The sequence below is a fragment of the Canis lupus genome, chromosome 34 (assembly GCF_048164855.1).
Source record: "Canis lupus baileyi chromosome 34, mCanLup2.hap1, whole genome shotgun sequence".
NCBI classification, from domain to species: Eukaryota; Metazoa; Chordata; class Mammalia; order Carnivora; family Canidae; genus Canis; species Canis lupus.
The window spans coordinates 1,401,179-1,423,649 of record NC_132871.1 but is presented as its reverse complement, the minus strand read 5'-3'; the positions used below and the strand labels follow the sequence as shown (position 1 = coordinate 1,423,649).

At 36.6% G+C, this 22,471-nt stretch overlaps 1 protein-coding gene across 4 annotated transcripts in view; it reads right to left on the bottom strand.

Moving 5' to 3' along the window:
• The window catches only part of CALCRL (calcitonin receptor like receptor), a 102,310-nt gene that overhangs the window by 65,370 nt on the left and 14,469 nt on the right, over positions 1 to 22,471 (bottom strand). For 3 of the 4 annotated variants that reach the window (XM_072811438.1, XM_072811439.1, XM_072811437.1), the window contains one exon: positions 17,279 to 17,346. The exons of the other annotated variant lie outside the window; for it this stretch is intronic. The gene's annotated coding sequence lies outside the window, so the exon portion shown is untranslated. The remainder of the gene's footprint in view (positions 1 to 17,278; positions 17,347 to 22,471) is intronic. 4 annotated transcript variants of the gene reach the window in all.

The following is a 22,471-nucleotide window of genomic DNA, read 5'->3' as shown; positions in this document are numbered from 1 at the left end:
TTAATTCCCCAGTACTAGTCAACAATATTTCACTTATAAAAAAAAAAAAAGTTACTTTAAATAATAAACTTATAAAAAAATGACCACATTTTAAACTCACTGCTCACATCTTCATGTAGAGAGTGGCATGTCATAATGGACTCGTTTAAATCCACTTTTATAAAGAAAGGTCATAATTATTCGCTGCCAAATCTGCAGGAGATTGAAAACATGATCTTTCTTTTATCATCATGGAATAAATAATACGTAAAATCAAAGTACGTATGTGGATCCTGGCTACAAATAGTGTCTGACTGGCAACGTATATATGCCATCTGCTATCACGTACCCAACAGACAGAAAGCTGACAAACACATCATCCCCAAATTGCTGTCTTTTCTGAAGCTCATAGGATGGAGAGTTGTGCTCATCGGGAAATTAGTAAGTACGGGTGGTTTTGTTTTTTTTAAAGCAGCCAGAGAAATGAGTCTCCTCTTTTTGTACGCATCCCTAACCCCCGCATCCCCTCCCCGCTCCACAGCCCTTCCATTTACTCTAGAATTCCACTCCCTGGACAATAAAATATATTGTGTTCGTTGATTGGTTGATCGATTTGGTTTAGGAGTGGACACTGGTGTTGTCTCAATAACCTCAGCAGTTCAGAATAATTTAACAAATCAAGCCCTACAGGGAAAAAATGAAGTAGCAAGAGCCCCAGTGGCAGTATATTGAAGTTCCTTTTTTTTTTTTTTTAAAGGTTTTATTTATTTATTCATGAGAGACACACACAGAGAGAGAGGCAGAGACACAGGCAGAGGGAGAAGCAGGCTCCATGCAGGAAGCCCGATGTGGGACTCGATCCCAGGACCCCGGGATCACACCATGGGCCAAAGGCAGGCACTAAACCGCTGAGCCGAGGTTTTTGTGCATTCTGTTGGTCAAAGTGTACGAGCTCTAGACAGGATATGGGATATATATATAATATATATATATGGCAGAAATATATATATATGCCATATATATAATATATATATATGGCAGAAATCTCACAGAGGAAGACATAGACATGGCCAACATGCACATGAGAACATGCTCTTCATCACTTGCCATCAGGAAAATACAAATCAAAACCACAATGAGATACCACCTCACCCCAGTGAGAATGGGGAACATTAACAAGGCAGGAAACCACAAATGTTGGAGAGGATGCGGAGAAAAGGGAACCCTCCTGCACTGTTGGTGGGAATGTGAACTGGTGCAGCCACTCTGGAAAACTGTGTGGAGGTTCCTCAAACAGTTAAAAATAGACCTGCCCTACGACCCAGCAATTGCACTGCTGGGGATTTACCCCAAAGATTCAGATGCAGTGAAACGCCGGGACACCTGCACCCCGATGTTTCTAGCAGCAATGTCCACAATAGCTAAACTGTGGAAGGAGCCTCGGTGCCCATCGAAAGATGAATGGATAAAGAAGATGTGGTCTAGGTATACAATGGAATATTCCTCAGCCATTAGAAACGACAAATACCACCATGTGCTTCGACGTGGATGGGACTGGAGGGTGTTATGCTGAGTGAAGTAAGTCAATCGGAGAAGGACAAACATTATATGGTCTCATTCATTTGGGGAATATAAATAATAGTGAAAGGGAATAGAAGGGAAGGGAGAAGAAATGTGTGGGAAATATCAGAAAGGGAGACAGAACATGAAGACTCCTAACTCTGGGAAACGAACTAGGGGTGGTGGTGAATGGGTGACGGGCACTGAGGGGGGCACTTGACGGGATGAGCACTGGGTGTTATTCTATATGTTGCTAAATTGAACACCAATAAAAAATAAATGTATTAAAATATATATATATATATAGGATCTAAGGCCATTCCACGTTAGACAATCTAGATAAATGTTTAGATAAATGCTTCCTAAATGTTGGGAATGTGGCTAAAATCAGTGCTTATATGCTTGCCTTTGAATTTCTGACCAGAAAAGAGGTTTTGGGAACCCCTAGGAAACAATGAGCATAGCCAAGGTCATTTCTCAAAATGCGTCTGTCAGGAAGCAGATCTATCTTCAGGCCACGATTAGCAAACAAAATAAATTTGTTCTTTAAAGGGGCATGCTTGAAAAATATTGAGGAATGAAGGACAGAGAAATCTTTTTGAAGAATCTGAGAAAGATAGATCTGAAAAGTATGCTTACTGATATACAGAAGATTTTTTCATAAACCGTTGTGGCATTTAATAGTGTCTCTGGTAGGAAACTACTAGTATCTCTGATCTGAATTTGACATTCAGTCATTAAAGGGTTTTTAATTATGTATAGCTCATGAAATATTTGGCTGAAAAAATTCCTTTTTTGAAGGACTGATTTGTAAGATGTTCCTACACAACAATTTAAATTGGGGAGTTATGGGCAGCCCAGTGGCTCAGCGGATTAGCGCTGCCTTCAGCCCAGGGTGTGATCTAGGATTCTGGCATCGAGTCCCACGTCGGGCTCCCTACATGGAACCTGCTTCTCCCTCTGCCTGTGTCTCTGCCTCTCTCGCTCTCTCTCTGTGTCTCTCATGAATGAATGAATGAATGAATGGATAAATGAATAAGGGAGTTACTGGCATATAGAGGACATGATTTTTTTCTACTTAAGGATTCAATTCAGTTATTATCTAGGATAACAAGTTTTTAAAGTAACTCTTACCTATTACATCTTTTTTTGAAATAATTTCTTAGAAACTGTTGGCTTTATGGACTAAATTTTCTTCCAAAAATTTACATGTTGAAGCCCTAACCCACCATGTGACTATATTTGGAATCAGGGTCCTTAAGGAGATAAAATTAAGATTAAATGAGGTTGTAAGTGTGGAACTGGAAGAGACATGAGGGATGCACACACAGTGAGAAAAGGCCATGTGAGGACTCAGTGAGAAGGTGGACATCTACAAGCCAAAAAGGGAGGCCTAAAGAGAAACCAAACCAGCCAAAACGTTCATATTGAACTTTCAGCATCCAGAGCCGTGAGAAAATTAATTTATTTGCTCAAGCCTCCCAATCTGTGATTTTCTTTTTTTATGGCAGCTCTAGCAGACTAACATAGTTAGGTTTTAGTCAGTTCTCAGAACCTGAATCTAAAGTGAAACCTTAGAAACCTTGGAACAATTTCCAAGAACTTTATAAATGGTATTATTATAAATTATCTCATTTAAAACACTTTCTTATTGATGGATGGGCCATTTCATTTATTCACAATTTAGAACAAAGAAATATATTTTAATTTGCAAAAGAACAATTCGTACTATACGTGCAGTTAAATTAAAAGGCATTAAAAGGCCTTCCTTAGATTATTTTAATAGAAGCATAAATCTACCTCTGAAGGATCTATAGTATCTGTCTGACAGCATTATAAAGATGAATAGCATAATATTAAGCCATTAAATGTAACAGTTCAAAAAATACTATAATTAATAACTCTTAGTTCTGGAGTCACATGCTCATCTTTTTTGGAAGCAGAGACTGGCTCAAATACCAGCTTACCTTTGCCCTACTAATCATTGAACCTTCAGTTGTGATTCCAAAATCTATAAAATTAATAGATGCTAACATTTCTTTGTTTTGTTTTGTTTTTATTATTATTATTTTTTGATGCTAACATTTCTAAGAGAGCTTTCAGTATAAGAACATTAAAAATCATTTTCATGAAGTGATTGAAGTTAATGAAATCTATTATTTCATGTTTTTAAAAGATCATATCTTTCCAAGATAATGAATGCAAGATAGAAGTCAGTCTTTTGTATCAAGCTTCAGTTTGACGAAAAGAATCATTTAAATAACTAGTTCTGGGTGAGATCAAAGTTTTTTCATGATATTATGACTTAATGTTCATAATGCGTATGTTGGAAAAATCTCTTCTTTATAGAAACGTTATTTTTTCAAAGTGTAGATATAACATTATAAGGAACCTGGCTGAAAGTGTAGCTCAAATAGGCCACTACTCATACTTTTTCATAATTTTTCTTCTCCTTTTGATAAATTTTTAAAAGAAAAGAAGGGGACCAGTAGGGAGAGGCAGCTGTCTCTGTGATGAAGAGCATGCATGATGCCTTTGCCAAGTTTCATGTGTTTGCCTACAGCTACAAAGAGCGTGCCAGGCCAAAAAACATCTATTAAAAGAATACATTGAAACTGACTATAAATTCTTGTCAACTACTTCCAAGAGGAAAATAAATCCTTAAGGGTTCATACAACCGAATTGGGAGTCCAAACCCAACAGGAGATAATATGAGTTTACTTTTCGAGAGTGTTACATGTTTGAGTGGTATATTCAGAAAAAGAAAAAGAATTCTGAAATGTACCTGAAAGGGATATAAGACAGTAGAGTGTTGGGGAAGGCTTGTGTTCAGACAAGAAATGAAAGAAAATTTCTAATATCTAGTCTTAAATTATTTCCACATCAATATATCAATAATACACGTCTAGGAGTTTATCTCTAAGTAGACTTATAGCAAATATTGAAAGCTTTGCATGGGTTTTAAGAAATAATTGAGTTAAGGGTTTCAAAGCCATTGGAGAGTTTCCTCTGAACACACTAACTGCTGACTTGTGAATGCTGACTTACAAGAATTTACATGTTGCCTTCTTAGCTAGAGCTATCCAAGCCATGAATAGATTAATCCTTAGGGTTTCGTAGAGCAATAGCAAGACCTCCCACGTGGAAGTCGCTACCCTCATTTTTTCCGATCTGAAAATGACTTTATTAGGAAGCATCACACACTTTCTTATTGCCAGGTGACTCACGTGAAACCACAAGACACTTTGAATCAAGTGAGTAATCCCATAGTTCACATACTATTTCCATAAATCCAAACGCCTTGAAACCTCTTGGTTCCACACTATTGAAATATCTTAATTGTCATTAAGACTAAATTAAGACTAAGACTAAAACACTCTTTTTCGTGTGGCTGAAATCTTCTTGGACCCTGGAAGCCTATGGATATTAAGTCATGTTATCAATAATCCACAAATTTCTGATTTTGTCTCCCCCTTAGAACCCAGGTCCTTCAGCATCCTGCAAAGTCTCAAGTGTCCCTTGAAATCCCTAGAGATGCTTCACAAGCCAGTCTCTTTCAAAGGATCAACCCACACCATTTGTTCTCCAGCATTCAAACTTCCTTGGTCTATGTCCTCTGCCCTAAGAATCACTGTAGTGACCTTAATCTTGCCATGACTTACTACTTCAAGTTGGCAATGATATCACAAAGACTCTATCCTAATCCTCTCAAAGTCTTCAAATCTAGAGGCACCAGCATCCTTCTGTGTTCTGCACAGAAATGGTAGAAAACGGCCTCTAAAGAAAAAAGGCCTCTAACTTGACCCTCTGCTGTACTGCCCCCTGAACAATTCCTGACCAGAGTTTTACTAATTTTCTCATGAAAATGTCGCTTCCATCTTCAGGTCCTTAGAATCCCCAAACCAATTCAAATGACCAGTAAAGTATAGGCACTAGGCCATACTCGGTCTTTATGTTTTCCTCATCACAGGTTAGTTCTCACAAAAGAAAACAACCTACTATTTTCTTCTTCAGTAACATTCAAAGTCCCTCTGTATATTTTTCAAGTGTATAGATGCTGGTGCAAGGTACTAGGAAGTAAACTTTGGACCGGGCATCTCATCCTGGTTCCTCTAATTAATAAAAGGAAAGCAGAAATTATCAGGATTCATTGAGGTAGCATTCAATTAATCCATTATCAAAATATCAAAAATAGATATATTATCTAAATACGATCTAAAATAAATTACTGTAAACCAAGGTTTAATTCAATGTTATTTATAACAATTACAATCAGGATTATAGGATAATTTACATAGTAATAACTACTCTTTATTGTTTACTTTGCTAAGCATGGTCATAGGCGCCGTAAGCACACTATCACATTCAATTTATTACATTCTCTCTCTTATTTTTTCCAGGTAAGGAAATTAAAGCTCAAAGTCATCTCACTCATGAAGTTAGCAAGCTAAGATTCCAACCTGAGACTCTCTGGCTCCTAAATATACCTGTTAACCAGAACTACCTTTGGACCCTGTTATATTTCACTCTCCCAAATAGTCACTGGCTATGATATTTATCAGCACTATTTCAAAGTTTATATGAAACATATGCTCCCCCTCCCACCCCTATAGAACAAAACCTTCACTAAAAGATCCATTATCGTGGAGCATTTGCTTACTGTGTGTGCACCACCATGGTACATCCTACAGAGAGGATATGAAAATAAATAATCCTTACTGTTCTCTTATATTCAACTTGGTTTCTTTGCCTATATTAAGAGCATTAAAATATACTTCGAGAAAAAAAATGGACCATAATAAGTAATGCTATGCAATTTTTGCCTTGAGGTTGTTCATTTTAGCAATCACATACAATTTGAGATCTTTCTGACTCCAGAAAGTATCTTTTTTTTTTTCATAAAAAGCCAAACAGTATGTAACATGATTTTTTTTGAAGATTATGTAGTGAGATATCTATAAGCCATACATGTATTACCAGTTAACAGCTGAAGAGAATTAATTATAGAAGACACTTTCAACTCAGTATTTTACCTTCATATTAGCTACCCACAGTAAGTACCCATATTTTACATAGAATTCTAGTGAAACAGAGTAGTGAAATGATTCAAAATAGAACATAATCTGCCAAAACTTAACTCCATGCCATTCATAGAAATTAAAAGAACCTAATGGTTTCATTAATAATAATAGGAATAAAAGCTTGTATTTGACGCAAACCAATTATATGTATTGTGTTTATTATTTTGTTTAAATATCATCATTTCACAAAACAAGATCAAATAGGTACAAAACATTTACTTTATGGATGAGGACACTTAGTACCAGGGAAGTGAAATGTTCTGACCACATTAATGCAACTGGTCAGAGGCAGAAGAGAGACTAGCAACATGCCCCCTAACTCAAATCCCTATTTGTTACCCTATGCTGTGTCAGAGAAATCATCCCAGATATGCAAAATCCTGTGAACGGAGCCAACAGCATTTTCGAGATAGAATGTGCACAACCGTTTATAACTACAAATGGTCATGTGTTCTTTATTACTGATATTTCAGTAAAAAATATATATATTTATATATAGGTTCAGGCAGATTTAAAAATCAATGACTTAAAAGAGTTATATGTAATGAACAGTCTGTGCTTTGTCTCTATTTTTTCTATTTCACCAATGTTTGACGTCAGCTTGATGCCCCTGCTCACTCTGGTTTTATTTTCCATATAAAATACATTTTATCTGAAACCTTTTTCAACATAAAAACTTATTGCCTGGTGAGTTTCTTAAGGCCCTAGTGCGAAGTAGGTTGTTACATAAGGGAAAAGAAATACAATAAAATGACGAGACCTGGAATAGACACCATGGACACAAAGTCTCTACACACACGTGTGCACTGTCTGTTCATTGGGTAGCATTTTCATCATGTCAGGTGATGGAGAACAATTTCAAAAATTTGATAGTTCAGATTTTTTTCAACAGATACGATCACAGTGCTTATTTGAACAGAGTTGGCTGTAAAACCGCATGAGAGATCTTGAGGCAACAACTCTCCTGAAGTTTAAGACGCATCAGCATATGATGTGAGCCCAGTTAGAAAATAACTTGACGAACTTAGGGGACATTGGATGGGACATGAAACCTAAAACAGTGTGATTTCTTGAAGTCTAGATTTAACAGGATGTGGCTGTTTGGGAGCATCATGAAGGGGGTTTATTTATCAAATCTAATGAGAGTGATATCCTAAGGATAACAATATCCTTCATGAGACAATGCTTAAAGTTTCAAGTTCACCATATTAGAGAACATCCAGAAGAACATGGAGAAAGATTAAGTCTATGTGAAGAATGGAGTGTTATCTATAGATAATTTCTAAAAGACATGATGATGTCATCTGCAGTCATTGTGTACAACAGTCAATACAAGTATATTGAAAAGAAACAGATGTTAATTTTGGTTGTGATACGAGGTTACTATTTTCTTTCTTTTAACCGTTTTTTTTATTTGCTTGTTTCTCAATTTTTTCATTTAAAAAATGTAGGGGGTTGTATCAAAAATCTGTAAGGATACCTGTGGTCCTATAAAGCTTTAAAGCTAATATTTTAGAGTATCGAATATGAGGCTTTTGAAAGCTCTGTGCCAGACATGGTAGCAAAGACTTGTAAGTTACAGAATTATAATCCAATAGAAATTACAATTCTATTTACATTACAATATTTAGATAGAGAGGGCTTATGGGAGAAAACATAGCTATTCCCTATTCCCTGCTAAAATTTAGCAAAGATTAATTTGACCTTCAAAGACAGTGATAGGCAATAATAATAGAAGGTAATAAAATAATTTTTCTTTCTTTTTTTTTAAGATTTATTTATTAGAGAGAGATGTGCACGTGTGCAAGCAGGGGGAGGGGCAGAGGGACAAGCAGAGGGAGAGACAGAGATCCTCAAGCAGATGCCCTGCCGAGTGGGGAGCCCCCACAGGGCTCCATCCCAGGACCCTGAGATCATGATCTAAGCCAAAATCAACAGCTGGATGCTTCACCGACTAAGTCACCCAGGTGCCCCTAGAAGAATTTTTATGGCTACAAGGATATACAGGCCTTTCCAAACCAGGCATTACAAAATGTAGACCAAAAAGATAGTCTGATGCTTTTTAGCTTAGTATATCTTTGTGAACACACTTCTTTCCCTTCGTTTTTGTTTCATGAAATTTTCCCTCAGAACGCATTTGAAGTTCAGCTAACATTCTTCAAGGTTACATCTATGTATGTATGAATATTTATGCATAATTTTCCACCGAATATTCTATCAAACGTCATGTAGAATCTGAGATGTTATAGAAGTATCCAATATTATTTTCCCTTGGAAAGAAAACACAAAACTTATCCTATAGGATATTATTGGGGAATATTTTTATGATCAGGATATAACCATAAATTCTAAGGTCTGCTATGATTCAGAAAATTTACACTTATGATGAGAAAATTCATTCTAAAGTATTTTGTGACCTTATGTGTGTATGTGTGTTAGTGTTTCCAGTGATGTGGAGTCTATGTGTCACAGCACTGTTTTCTGGATCCTTTACTGAATGTCCAAAGACTTTGGAAAAAATTGAGAGTAAATAGGGAATAATAAACTTTTCCTGGAAATAAGTAACTATGATTAGCACACTCTTTAAAGTGGAATCCCAAATGATTTAAACCTAGAATTTGTTACCAATTCTGCAGTAAATGTGAAAAAAAAAAACAAGTCTCCTCTATTTGAGAGATAATAAAAAATAATAACTTCAGCGGGGCATAATTTTTCCTCGTAGATAGGGGCTGTCCTGCTGAAAGCCTCATGAACAGTAGCCAAATTTTTTTTTTTTTTAAATGTGGACATGCCCAACGAGGTCAATCTTCATGGTGGGAATTGATAGCTATTGGTTACGTAAGTTTCTCTTACTCTTTGGTGTCATGTAGACAAAACAGTTGACAGAGAGTTGAATTTTCATCTGGAGGTTTGGATGTCCTATAAAACAGCCTAAAACAATAAAAGTGGGCCTAAAGGCTGTCTTGAATTAACTAATTGTCACCAGGTCTATTTGCCAGGTTTATTGAATCATAGCGTTAGTTTCCTTTAAATCCAGAGTCTATTTCTCATGGCAGGCAAACTTCAGATTCAGCATATTAAAAGCTACAACAATTTGTGTTGGTTTTCCTTTGTCTTCTATCTACAGCAGTCTGAGAGAGCAAAGAACTTTTAGCCACAGCAGGAATTTCCTGTAAAATACAATAAATGACTGTGCTTTCCTCATATGCCACATCCTTTTTTAATTCCTAGGTCCTAGGCATTTTTCCACTGCTTTAGGTAGAAATTTTGCTCCCTCTTCCAGGAAGCAATACATGTCAATGTTTTTTCAGCTTTTTAATGATTAGTAGACATATAAATAGCATATCATTAAATACATTAGCAGAATTCTATACATTAACAGAGCAAGCCACTAAGAGGAAGCCTTGCCCAACTGGCACTATTTATTATTATTATTTTTTAAGATTTTATTTATGTATTTGAGAGAGAGTGTGTGTGTGCTTTTGAGTTTGAGCAAGGGGGAGGGGCGGAAGGAGAGCCCTGGGCTGGGCTGACCCCGGACCATGACCTGAGCCAAAGGCAGCTGCTTTGAGCCACCCAGGCGCCCCCCATCTGGCATTTATAAGTATATTGTGACTAATAGAGTAACATAAACAGAAAATGAGATAATCCCAGAGAGATATAAATATGGGCAGTTTAGGAAGAGTGGGCTGGAAGTTAATAAGCAGCTCGTTTATAATCCTGATAGGTATAAATGAAGTGGCATGATGTAATTGGTGATTTTACTTTGTCACACTCAGGCTAGGGTGTGCATGTTCTGGGAAGATGAAAGATTTTGTCAAAATCAATATATACCAAAGAAAGATAAGTAATTTGGTTTGAAAGGAAGCTTAAGGAGGGTCTGGGAGATAGGATGGAAGACAAATGAAACAATAATAAGATATCGGAGCAAAACAAATAATGTTTTTGGTGGGGGGTGGGGAGGCAATTTTTTTTTTTTTTAATGTGGGGTTTTCCTAGACAGGGGAAATCCACATCCCATCAACTATTAGAATTCATCTGGAGTCTGACAGATTCTGGCTGGAATTTGGCCTGAAGGGTCTGATTCTTAGTCATAAGGATGGATCTATCCCACTGAACAAGCTTGTTAAATATCTTAACAATCCCTCCATAAGATACTCTCTGTACAGCTGATTGCTGACTTTATGAGTCCATGCATCTTGGTAGAAGGTTAGGGAGTTTTCCCATAGCTAATGGCAACCTCTTTATGTTTTTTTGCGAATGTGTAAAGTTCTTCATTATCAAAAATAAAACTTCATTATCAAAAAAAGTAAGCTGTTTGTTAATAATCAGAAATTACAGATATAAATTATTATACATAGAATTATAAGCCCCGGTTTCAAAAGGAACTTTCTTAACCTCCCTATGATTTATTATCCTTAATAACAAAAGAGAAACCTTTTTGCTATGTTCCAACCCACTGCTTATAAAGCCGTATATTTGTTTTACTTACTAGTAGCACCAACGGCACACTTCCATGTGATATATGTAGTATCTAGTCACGCTACCCCAGATCCGATTAGTCTTACTGTAATTAAGCCAGAAAGATGGAGAGAGGCAGAAAATCAATCACTGAGTGAGCAGGACATTTTAAGGACTGCAATGTTTGTTGTCTTTCTTTTCCTTTGAAGTCACTACATGGCTACTATGCAAGCCTCTTCTAATCTTTTTATAGGAAGATTTTCAATGAAGTCTTCGTTTCTCAAAATCTTCTATGCAACAAAATATGTACCTTGGCGAAATTTTATTAAAAATTTTTTCCCATCCAAATGACTTCCAATGAATGCTTTTTAAAAATCCTACCTGATTGTATTACCATTATGATTTTATTAGAAATAATAATAATGATGATGTTGATATTATAGTAGCTAACACTTTTGAAAAGTTTACCAAATACCAAGCCTTGATAGTACTAAAGACCTCTATCTCTATTTCTATCAATTTAGGTACAGGGTGGCCACCAAGTCTGAAAACATAAATGATGCATCATAGATGATTTTTCTCAGTGGCGCAGTTGGTTAAACAACCGACTCTTGATTTGGGCTCAGGTCATGATCTCAGGGTTGAGAAATCAAGCCCCAGGATGGGCTCTTCCCTAGGTTTAGGATTCTCTCTCTCCTTCTGCCCCTGCCCCTTCTTTCTTCCTCCTTCTCTAAAATACAATACTAATAATTTCTCACTTATAACAGATTAAAAAGTAATATTTGGTTTTTGGACTTTATGATCACCTTATTAAAAAGCATGTATGATAAGTACAATGTTTTTCTCAGGTTTACCTATGAGGAAAGTGAGGAACAAGTAGGTTTACTAACTTCACAAAGTGATTAAAAAGTGGTTGATTCAGGATTTCAACCAGGTAGTTTGGCTTTAGGATTTATACTCTAGATCAAATCATAGTAAATTTATTATAAATTTTGAAACATGATTTTTAAATGCAAAAGTAAAATTATATTATTAATACATAGTTAAATGAAATGAAGAAAAGGGGGAACTCATTTTGAAGGAGGCCTGGGTGGCATCAATGTCAACATTGTCCCTGTCCTCTTATTTATGGCCTAACGTATTGTTAGCACTTTGCAGAAATGTTTTGTAGTAATACTCAAAGTGTGAAAGAATGCCCACATATATGTGTGCATGTGTGTGCATGTGTGTGTGCGTAAAGAAGTAAAAGGAAGACTATAGGGCAGCCCGGGTGGCTCAGTGGTTTAGCGCCGCCTTCAGCCCAGGGCATCATCCTGGGGTCCCTGGATTGAGTCCCACGTCGGGCTCCCTGCATGGAGCCTGCTTCTCCCTCTGCCTGTGTCTCTGCCTCTCTCTCTCTCTCTCTCTCTCTCTATGAATAAATAAATAAAATCTTAAAAAAAAAAAAGGAAGACTATAAGAAAGGAGAGGTAAAAATGAAGAACTGGCCTACAGCTTGAACCCTGGGGATTTTCTAATGGCAAGAGTTACAATGGGGTTTAAATGAAGGTTAAAGATATAAAAATTGATTCCTATAAAATAAGCTGTTGCTGCCTACCCTTAGGAGTATCCACACCCTGGTTTATAGATCACTGGTCTAAAGTGTAAGACATATTAGATGATGAAATTCAATTCTACCTAAATAAAAATGCATTGCATTTGAGAACCATTATGCTGAGTACTACAGTCAGAAAAATGATTAAGGGTTAAATTATAATTTAATGTAAAGCAAATGTGAAAAGGAACAGATGATAAGTAAATAAATTTATGAAAATTCATACTATCTACACTACATATAGTGTGATTTCTATTAAATTTCAATGACAACTTTTTTAGCTATTAAATATGAAGTGAGTATTAAAATTCTCATAACAACTTAAATTATTATCATAACATTGGCATCAGAAATCATCTTATGGAAGGAACTGGGTTTTCTGGATAAAATACATTAAAGATGACATCGGGCCCCTCGCTGGCTCAGTTGATACAGCATGCAACTCTTGATCTAAGAGTTTTGAGTTTGAGCCCCAGCAGGGGTGTAGAGATTAGGTAAAGAAATAAAATCTTTAAATAAATAAATAAATAAATAAATAAATAAATAAATAAATAAATAAATAAAATAAAATAAATAAAATAAAATAAAATAAAATAAAATAAAATAAAATAAAATAAAATAAAATAGTAACACTTGGAGTGGAGCATGCACATGGCCATAAATGTTAGCAGGTGCTCAAATAAAAAGAAATTTTGTCTCCATAAATCAGTATCAGAAAATGTATTATTGTCTCTTCTGGAAAGGAATCAGGCAAATAGGTGATAAAGAGAAAGAATAAAGAAAGTCAGAGTGGATCCAGAACAGTGGAGAGAGGCTGGAAATATATAAGATACTGGGGGGATAGGTGAAAATTTAAAAATGGCGATGTTCACCATTTAATTTGAAGTGATTTGAAGTTTGCATTGCTAGCGTGTCAGTTTCTTCTGAGTCTTTCATTATGAAAATCTGCAATGAAGTCTACTATGCTCTAAAGCAATTTATATGTATACAACTTTTTATGAAGGTCAAGGAAGGAAAGGGCTATTTCAGGGATGAGAGGTTAAAAGTGAATTAGAAAGGAGTTTTCAGAGAAGCATATTTTTAAGGGATACCAAGGCACTTGATCATGGCAACACTGAGTTTTGAGGTGGGTGTTTGACTTAGATTCATTCTTAAATTTGCATGTGACATATGTAAGTTAACATAAATAACAAGTATATATAACAACTGTTCCTCATCAGTTGTGCTAAATTCATTTTGTTGAATTCATAATTTTTATTTCAGTCATTTTTATTGGAAACATGTCTCATTATACAGCAAGATGAGAACAGGTATTTGGGGGGACATTCTAACTATTAGGAATTAAATCCTTTGATTCTTTAAAAACTACATTTAAGAATGTATTTTATATGTTTTTATACCTATATTTATAATAGGTCATATCTCCTAGAAAAATTGTCTTCTAGTTCATCTGTTTTTAACTCTGAGCAATGGGACAGTTTGCTGTAACACTTACAAGGGATGGTAGGACAATCATGCATGGAGTTGATCTGTTGAGCATGGTTCAAAAGACTAGAGATACAACTTTTCTGGAGTAATTTAATACAATTTACAAACATCAAGTTCCAGCTTTACCTCAATTTACTTCTTACTATTCTAACCAAACTGACTCACTACTGATTCTCAGCACTATTCATATTTTCTGAGAAAAATGTCATCCTGCTCTGTTGGGGAAGTCTTACCCAATATTCAAGAATAAATACTCCTCCTGCAGATAAAGCCATTTAGAAGAAAATATATAATTATTTTATAGCCATAAAATAATTTTCAATAAATAGTCATTGTGTGTTAGTAGATGTAAAACTAAAATATATGAAGATGCTTAATTGCTTAATTATCTCCCAAATAATCTATAAATATCATGCTATTAAGGTAATGAATAATTCTTTAGAAAAAAAATTTTATTTATTTATTTGACAGAGAGAGAGAGCACAAGAGCACAGAATGGGGAGCAGTAGGCAGAGGGAGAGGGAGCCTGATGCGGGACTCGATCCCAGGACCCTGGGATCACGATGTAAGCAGAAGATAGACACTGAACTGACTGAACCACCCAGGCGCCCCAAGGTGATAAATAATTCTAAAATTTAACTGAGCAAATAACAAAAACAAAAAATAATTTTGTTAATAGAACTTAATAAATACAACAATTTAGTTAAATTTCAAATCAGTAATAGAAAAGACTAAATATTTAATGGAAAGTGTGAATACACCTGTCTATCAATTTGGTGGAAACACTTATATCTGAGATTCAGTTTCACTTGGATTAAGAGTTAAATGTGAAAGTGGACTTGTCACATTATTAGAAATTTAAAAATTAATATTGCTGCTATGTTGAGACATAGAAGAACTTTTAGTCAGATTATTAACCTTTAGTGATAACTAGAAACAGATCCTTCTATCGCCAAAATTCAATCCAGCCAGAGATAGTCTCCTTAGTTTTTCCCTCTTTCCCACCTCTTAGCCATCGATTATGTTTCAGAGCCTAAGTGATGATTTTCTAAATAAAGCGGCGCAAAAATATTCGAAGTTAGCCTTGAACTGTCACAAATCACTTGGTCGCGAAGAACTTCAGATAGTACTTTATGTCGTCCCGGTCCTTAATTGAGCAGAATTGCTTTCAGAGGTTCTAGAATCTCAGAGCTGAGTGGACCTGAGCAAGTCTCGCAGTGAAGGCTGCTTATTCTACAGACTTGGAAAGTAGGAGTTTAGGAGACTTCGTGCCTCCTCTCCCCCAGCTGTGGTCGGTGAGCTCAGACCGGGAGCTGCCCAAGTCCCAGTCCTGTGCTTCTTTCATTAGGTTCACGTTGAACCACACACATGAGTCAAACTAGTATCATAGCAAATGGCAGGCCTGGGTCTCAGTTCTATTTTTTAACCTCCCCAGAGACAGTTTTCAGCAGCTTTCCTGCTGGAATTTAAACACGTCACCTTAAACTGTCCTTGTTACACATAAGATTTTAAAAAGTGCAAAAGAGGCAGGAAACTTCTCCCCAGAAATGCACCAATACTCATATCAGAGATCAATCTAATGAAAACAGTTTAAATTAGCACCTTTCATGTTCAAGCCACATCCGATTTATCTCCTTCGCAGTATCCAATAAATGTTAAAATTTGTAAGTTGGAAAGACCCTTAGAAAAAATATCATGTCATCCTCATAGTTTCCACTGGTACACACAGGCAGTGGAGGTCAAAACTGGTTTTTGCCTAGTAAGTGAATTTCCTTCCATTTTATGCTCTTTCCTATATGTCTTCGTTAAGCAAAATTGGGGCTTATAAAAATTGATCTGGCTCCACTTCACATAAAAAAGTTCAGGAAAAAAAACCCGGCTGTCAGATATAAGTAGGCATTTTGAGCATTCAAACCTTGCTCTAAGGAACAGTGACTCATATAAAATGTAATGTGCTAAGGAAGCTGACACATAAAAGGATAGAACAACAATGATGAGTTCCCAAAGACGTGCTGTGGGAAAAAGAATAATTATAGAGGGCCTATTTTTGGGTCCAGCCGAATGACTTGGGAATTTGAAAATCAGAAGAAGGAATTATACCACTTAGCTTCGAATTTAAGGTAAAATTATTTAGGAGCCTTTTTTCATGAATGCTATTATCGTTTATCGGGATGATACATGATTGACTTGTTAACTACTTTGCAATCTAAAAATAAGTTAGGACAGGAAAACTAATTTTGTCAGGAAAGGGGCCTTAGGGTGTAATAATAATTGCATAATTAATATGTTATCTGACAGGGAAGTACAACGCTAAATATAAATAAGAAGACACATCTGTCTACAGCAGTAATCTTTTTGGAAGCATCCCTGCCCCTGAAGCTTGTAATTAATGCCCGGGATTAAAATGGAAACTGTTTTTGGCCAGGGAGTTCTAAAAATAGTCCCTAGAACAACTTAAATCTTTGAAACAGTTTACCTCCCCCCCCCCCGCCGTTTTCCTGTTTGCTTATTTATAAGTGATGTCCTAATCAAGTTTTACAATCACTTGTAGGAATAGAACAGCACCAGTGTGATTCAGAAAAGAAAGAACTCTAGAGAAGAACATTATTTAGTTCAAACGAGCAATCTAGCCCTATTATTTAATAACATCAGACATAATTCTGTTTTCTATGTACATATATACAGTTATAATAAGGTTAGCCACAGATATTATATACGTGCATGTGTGTACCTGTGTGTGTGTGTCTGTGTGTGATGTTTGTGGCAAATATTAGCATATCACTAATATCACTAAATCTGATAGGACCCGATCAAATTAATTTAATGCTCCTAGTTTTCTGGCCCAGGGAACAAGAACTCGGGGGCTCAATGCGTATCCAAAGGTCCCAAGGAAATGACCTTGTATATTTGTCCATAAGTCCATCTCTGCCAGTATTTTGTTAGACTCCCTTTCAAAATTCCCTTTATTCAGGAGCTATTTGACATTAAGTTATAAATCATTCTGTGAAATCTTTCTTATTATTGTTTACATGTTCGTATTGTTTTCAACTTCATTGGAAATTAAACATGTTCCTTTCTTTAGGTCCTGAATGTTCTTTTGTAATGTGTGCAATACCTGAAAGTAGGGCCATCCAAAGTTTTGACAGGTGGCAGCACAAGTGGTTGGTGTATCATCGTAGAACCCTGGATGACAAGAGAACATTCCTGTGAATTTGGCAATATTATTAGTGAATAATGGGATTCCCTAGAATTTAACTTAAAGTTATATACTAGTGAGGTTTTTTTTGTTGTTGTTGTTGTTGTTAAAACCATAAACCCCTGTATTTTAAATGTTGAATTTTAATGGGAAGTTGGGAGGAGAGGTATCAGGCACTTTGAGGTTGCCAGGTTGCCATCATGCTAACCTGAAGTAATCAAAAACTTTGTTCTTGGCACTTTATTTTTTGATAATGAAGATTCTAAGGGGCACAAACACGAAGGATGGTCCCTGTTGTTTAAGATCTTAGCAATAGGAAGAAGTGGATGCCCTGAAATGTTCAGGAGAAATGTTCCAGAAGGGAAGGATTGGTCAGTGGTTCTGAGGATGGAATATCACAGGTTCAAGGTACAGGGAGGAGTTCTGGGTGATCCAAGTGAAATGAGTGATGGGCAAAGAGTGACATAAACCTGTCAATGAGGGAGCAGAGGCTGGATGATGGCAGTTTAACATTTAACTTTCTTTAAACAGAGGACATTACCAAAAAGTAAGATCCACCCACCACCAAACAAAGACTTAATGTATATAAATGGAGTTTAAATCTATATTTTTTAAGATTTTATTTACTTATTCATGAGAGACACAGAGAGAGAGAGAGAGAGAGAGAGGCTGAGACACTGGCTGAGAAGCAGGTCTCCCTGTGGGGACCCCAATGTGGGACTCAATCCCAGGACCCTGGGATCACTATCTGAACTGAAGGCAGATGCTCAACCACTGAGCCACTCACGCGTCCCTATAAATGGAGTTTATATGCATCTTTTCAGACCCAAACTAATGTTGAAGACAAGATATAGCTACTTGTTTATCCTGCTGCACATTTACATGGTAATTGGGCTTACTGAACTTCAAAAATGTTAAATTTCTGTTCGCAAACTATTCATCTCCATTAGTTCATATTGTGATTCGGGAGGCTTTTGTTGAACTTACTTTTATGAATCATCAATTTGTTGCTACTTCGAATAATAATCTTTGGATGATTGCCCAGGATGTCTATGGAGCCATTAGGGGTATTTACGTGAAAACTATGTGAAGAAAGCTATGTCAAAAGCAATCTCTGTGTCTCTGCCTCTCTTTCGCTCTCTCTGAATAAATAAATAAATAAATCTTAAAAAAAAAAATGCAGTCTCTGCAATCAAATCTTTGTGACTCAAAAAAGATTCTTGGATTACTTTGTAAATTTATACACCTTCACATATTTTTAATAATTTATTATATATTATTATAGATTGTGTAGTAGTATATGTTATAATTAGCATCATGATCTTGTCTTATTAAGTAGATGTTTATTTTTACACCAACAAACACTGCACAGTTTTAGAATCTGGATTTTCTTCAAGCTATTTTGAAAAAAGTAAAAACTCTTGTCAGTCTCGGCTTTACTGGCCTATATATGGACTTCAGAAGGTTCAAAGTTGAAGTTTATTTTGAGGGATGCCTGGGTGGCTCAGTGGTTGAGCATCTGCCTTCCACTCAGGGCATGACCCTGGGTCCCAGGATCGAGTCCCACGTCGGGCTCCCTGCATGGAGCCTGCTTCTCCCTCTGCCTGTGTCTCTGCCTCTCTGTGTGTCTCTCATGAATAAATAAATAAAATCTTTAAAAAAAAGAAGTTTATTTTGAGCATTTTCCCAACTTGCTTAAAAAAAAAAATAGCACATGAAATAGAAAGGACTGTGAAGTATGACTGGTTTTCTTCTGCATGGCCCTGGAGATTTTATTTCACTCCAGCTGAAAACACTATGAAAGAATCTTTCCATTCTTTTGGTGATTTGGGATGAGTGAAAAACAAGTATGTCAGTAGTTTCTTCTGGCTATCAGAAAATTTACTGATGACATAATTTTGATTAGTAAACATGTTGTACATGTTTTTTTAATTAATTAATTTGTTTATTTATATTCATTTATTTATTTATTTTAGAGAGAAAGAGGGAAAGAACGAGAGAAAGCATGATGAGGGGCCGAGGGAAAGGGAAAGATCTCAAGCAGACTCCCCGCAGAGCATGGAGCCTTTTGTGGGGCTTGAGTTCACAACCTTGAGACCGTGACTTGAGCCAAAATCAAGAGTTTGGGCACTTAACCAACTGAGCCACCCAGGCACCCCAATGTGTTGCACATTTTTAAAAGATTTTATTTATTAATTTATTCATGAGAGACCCAGAGAGAGAGAGAGAGAGAGGCAGAGACACAGGCAGAGGGAGAAGCAGGCTCCATGCAGGGAGCCCGATGGGGGACTCGATCCTGAGATCCCAGGGTCACGCCCTGAGCCAAAGGCAGATGCTGAACTGCTGAGCCCCCCGGGATGCCCCTGTGTTGTACATTTTAATATCATAATGCATATGTCAGCATGGTCTGACTTCTACTGTCCTCTGAAAAATATCTGTATCTGTAGCACCAGAAATTAATTAACATCCAAGAAGAAAAGATGCAAAGAAGAGATAAAGCCTCTAGGTTTAAGCCCAGATAAAACTCAAAAGAACACCTATCTTCTTCAAGTAGGGCCATTGGCTGAACTGATTAGACAATGAAATCAAAATCAACTAAACCTCCTGAAAACACAAAAGAAATACAGCAAACAAGAATAACAGATAAACCTTCTTCATGTAATGTGATTTAACACAACAATTGAGCTACAAAAAATGTAAATCTAAGCATACTGATTAAGAGGAAATCAGAATATTGAAAAAATATATTGGTTAAATTCAGCTGATGTGCACAAGGGCAATCAAGGGGTTTCAGAAATGAGGGATTATGTGAAGGGCACAAGCTCCAATATTCTGTAATATTTTTATGAATAAGAAATACTTTTTACCACAGTAGAGAGACACCAGCTCTTTCAAGAGATTTATAAGCTCCATAAATGATCTTAACTATGCAAAAGTTTATAAAAAGCATACAACACATGTTATTATACATTTGTTCAAAGTCATAGATGTTCAACACCAAGATTGAACCCTACTGCGAACTGTGGATTCGGGGTGATTATGCTCAGGTTCATCAGTTGTAACAACTATGCTACTCTGGTGATGGACATTGACAGTGGCGGCGGGGGGGGCGGGTGTGTGTGCATGAATGGGGACGGCGCAGTAGGGGTAAGCTTTGTTCCTTCCATCCAATTTTGCTGTGAACCTATAACTGCTTTAAAAAATAAAGCCTATTACAGAAAAAGTGCACATGCATCCAAATGGAATTAGTCATTTTCTTTCTCAATTTTTAAAAGAGATTTTGATGTGTCTTTGATGGGGTTTTTGAATAAAGGAAATAGGAAGTTAGGGATATGATTCTAGGGATTATCAGTTCGTGGTCTTGTCACGGTGAGAAATGCTATTCATACACTCGGAGTTCTAAATGTACTAAAATACACTCTTTCCTTTCCCCGGACCACCTAACAAAAACGAGATAGTTAGTCCTTCTTTTAAATAATTATAAGCAAAAATGGCTTGGCCATAATTCTATAGCCTCAAGTCACTGCTACCCCATTAAAAACAAATGTTTCAGAGAAAATTTTTAATTCTTTTCACGTACAGATTTTCGGTGATGCATAATCAGGGCAACGTACATTAAAATCACGATGAGATATTATGTTACTCCCACGAGACTGGCAGAAATTTAAAAGTTTTAACCATAATGGAAAGTGTTGGAAAGGACATGGTGCAGTGGAAACTTCAGACCCTGTTGATGAGAGTATAAATTGGTACAAGCACTTTGAATTGCTAAAGTCCTGAAATCCCACTCTTACGTAGATTCCCTGAAGAAACTCAGGCATATGTGTACCAGAAGATTCGTGAGAAATTCACTCGTTGCTTCATCGTTTGTAACAGTAAAATGGTGGAAGCAATCCAAATGTGTCTCAGCGGGAGCAAAGAGAAATGCACGCTGGAACCCTCATAGTGTGGGGCGCTGCAACCGTGGGAAGGAAGAAATCGCACATGCATTAATAGGGCTGCGTCCCCAAAATGCTAAACGAGAGAAGCAAACTCTGGAGGCTCTGGTTCAGAGGGATGGGACTTTCACAAAAATAGCAACAGCAGAACTAAAAGACACGTTGCTTAAAGCATGTGCATATGTGACAAAGCCCTAAAGTACCCTAAAGTACCCTAAAGTACGGCAGAGGAATGACAAGTGCAAGTTTGGGGTAATGGTCTAACTTCTGGGGCCATGTGTGGGACTTAACTGAGAGGAACATGATGGACACGCCGGGTTCCAGGTAGACAGGCATCGATTTGTTTAAATAATATATTTGTGGTATGCATAATCCTGTGTGTGCCCGATTCTTACAATTATAAAATAGTTTTGTAGGCACGGTATGGAGAGTGTGACTCCGTACCCTGGAATTAGGTGTTCGTTGTGGAATTATGGAGCAAGATATCAAAATGCAATGTCTGTGGAAGAGGCCGGGGCACTGGGGCGGGAATGCGGCTGCCTCACACATTACCAACCCAATTTGAAAGTTTACCTCCTTCGGTCAGAATATTGTTCAGATTAGACTCCCTTGGAATATTTCACACTTAAGACATAGTCCATGTACAATTTAAAAGCTTAAAGTTTTGCAAATATGACTTAAGTGTATGACTTATTTTGACTTTAGGTTACTTTCCTAGTTATATGGAGGAAATTTTGGAATGCCAGGGGTGAAAAGTTCATAAATCAGTTTGCGTGTGTGTGTGTGTGTGTGTGTGTGTGTGTGTGTATTTACCCCTGAGTCCAGTCAAGGAAGAAAGGGTCAATAAAGTTGTATTTTGGATTATTACCAGGTTCTCAAGACTTTTAAGTGAGGATGACTCAGGCAGGGAAAATGCACCCCCACATCACAAAATTAGTAATTTTCAAAGCCAAAATTGGAAGAGAAAGTAACATATATGTTTTGTTATTTGTATGTAGTTCATGCAATCAATGCTGGCTGTTTTATTATTTAGAAAGAGAATCATTTGGTTTAAACATGTGTCTGGTTCATGCTTTGATTTTGTTGTTGTAAATTTGGACCTGATTGTGTTTTTATGTCTCATTCTCAGCATATCCAGAGTTCAGGAGAGGGAACGCTGATTTCAGGACACACA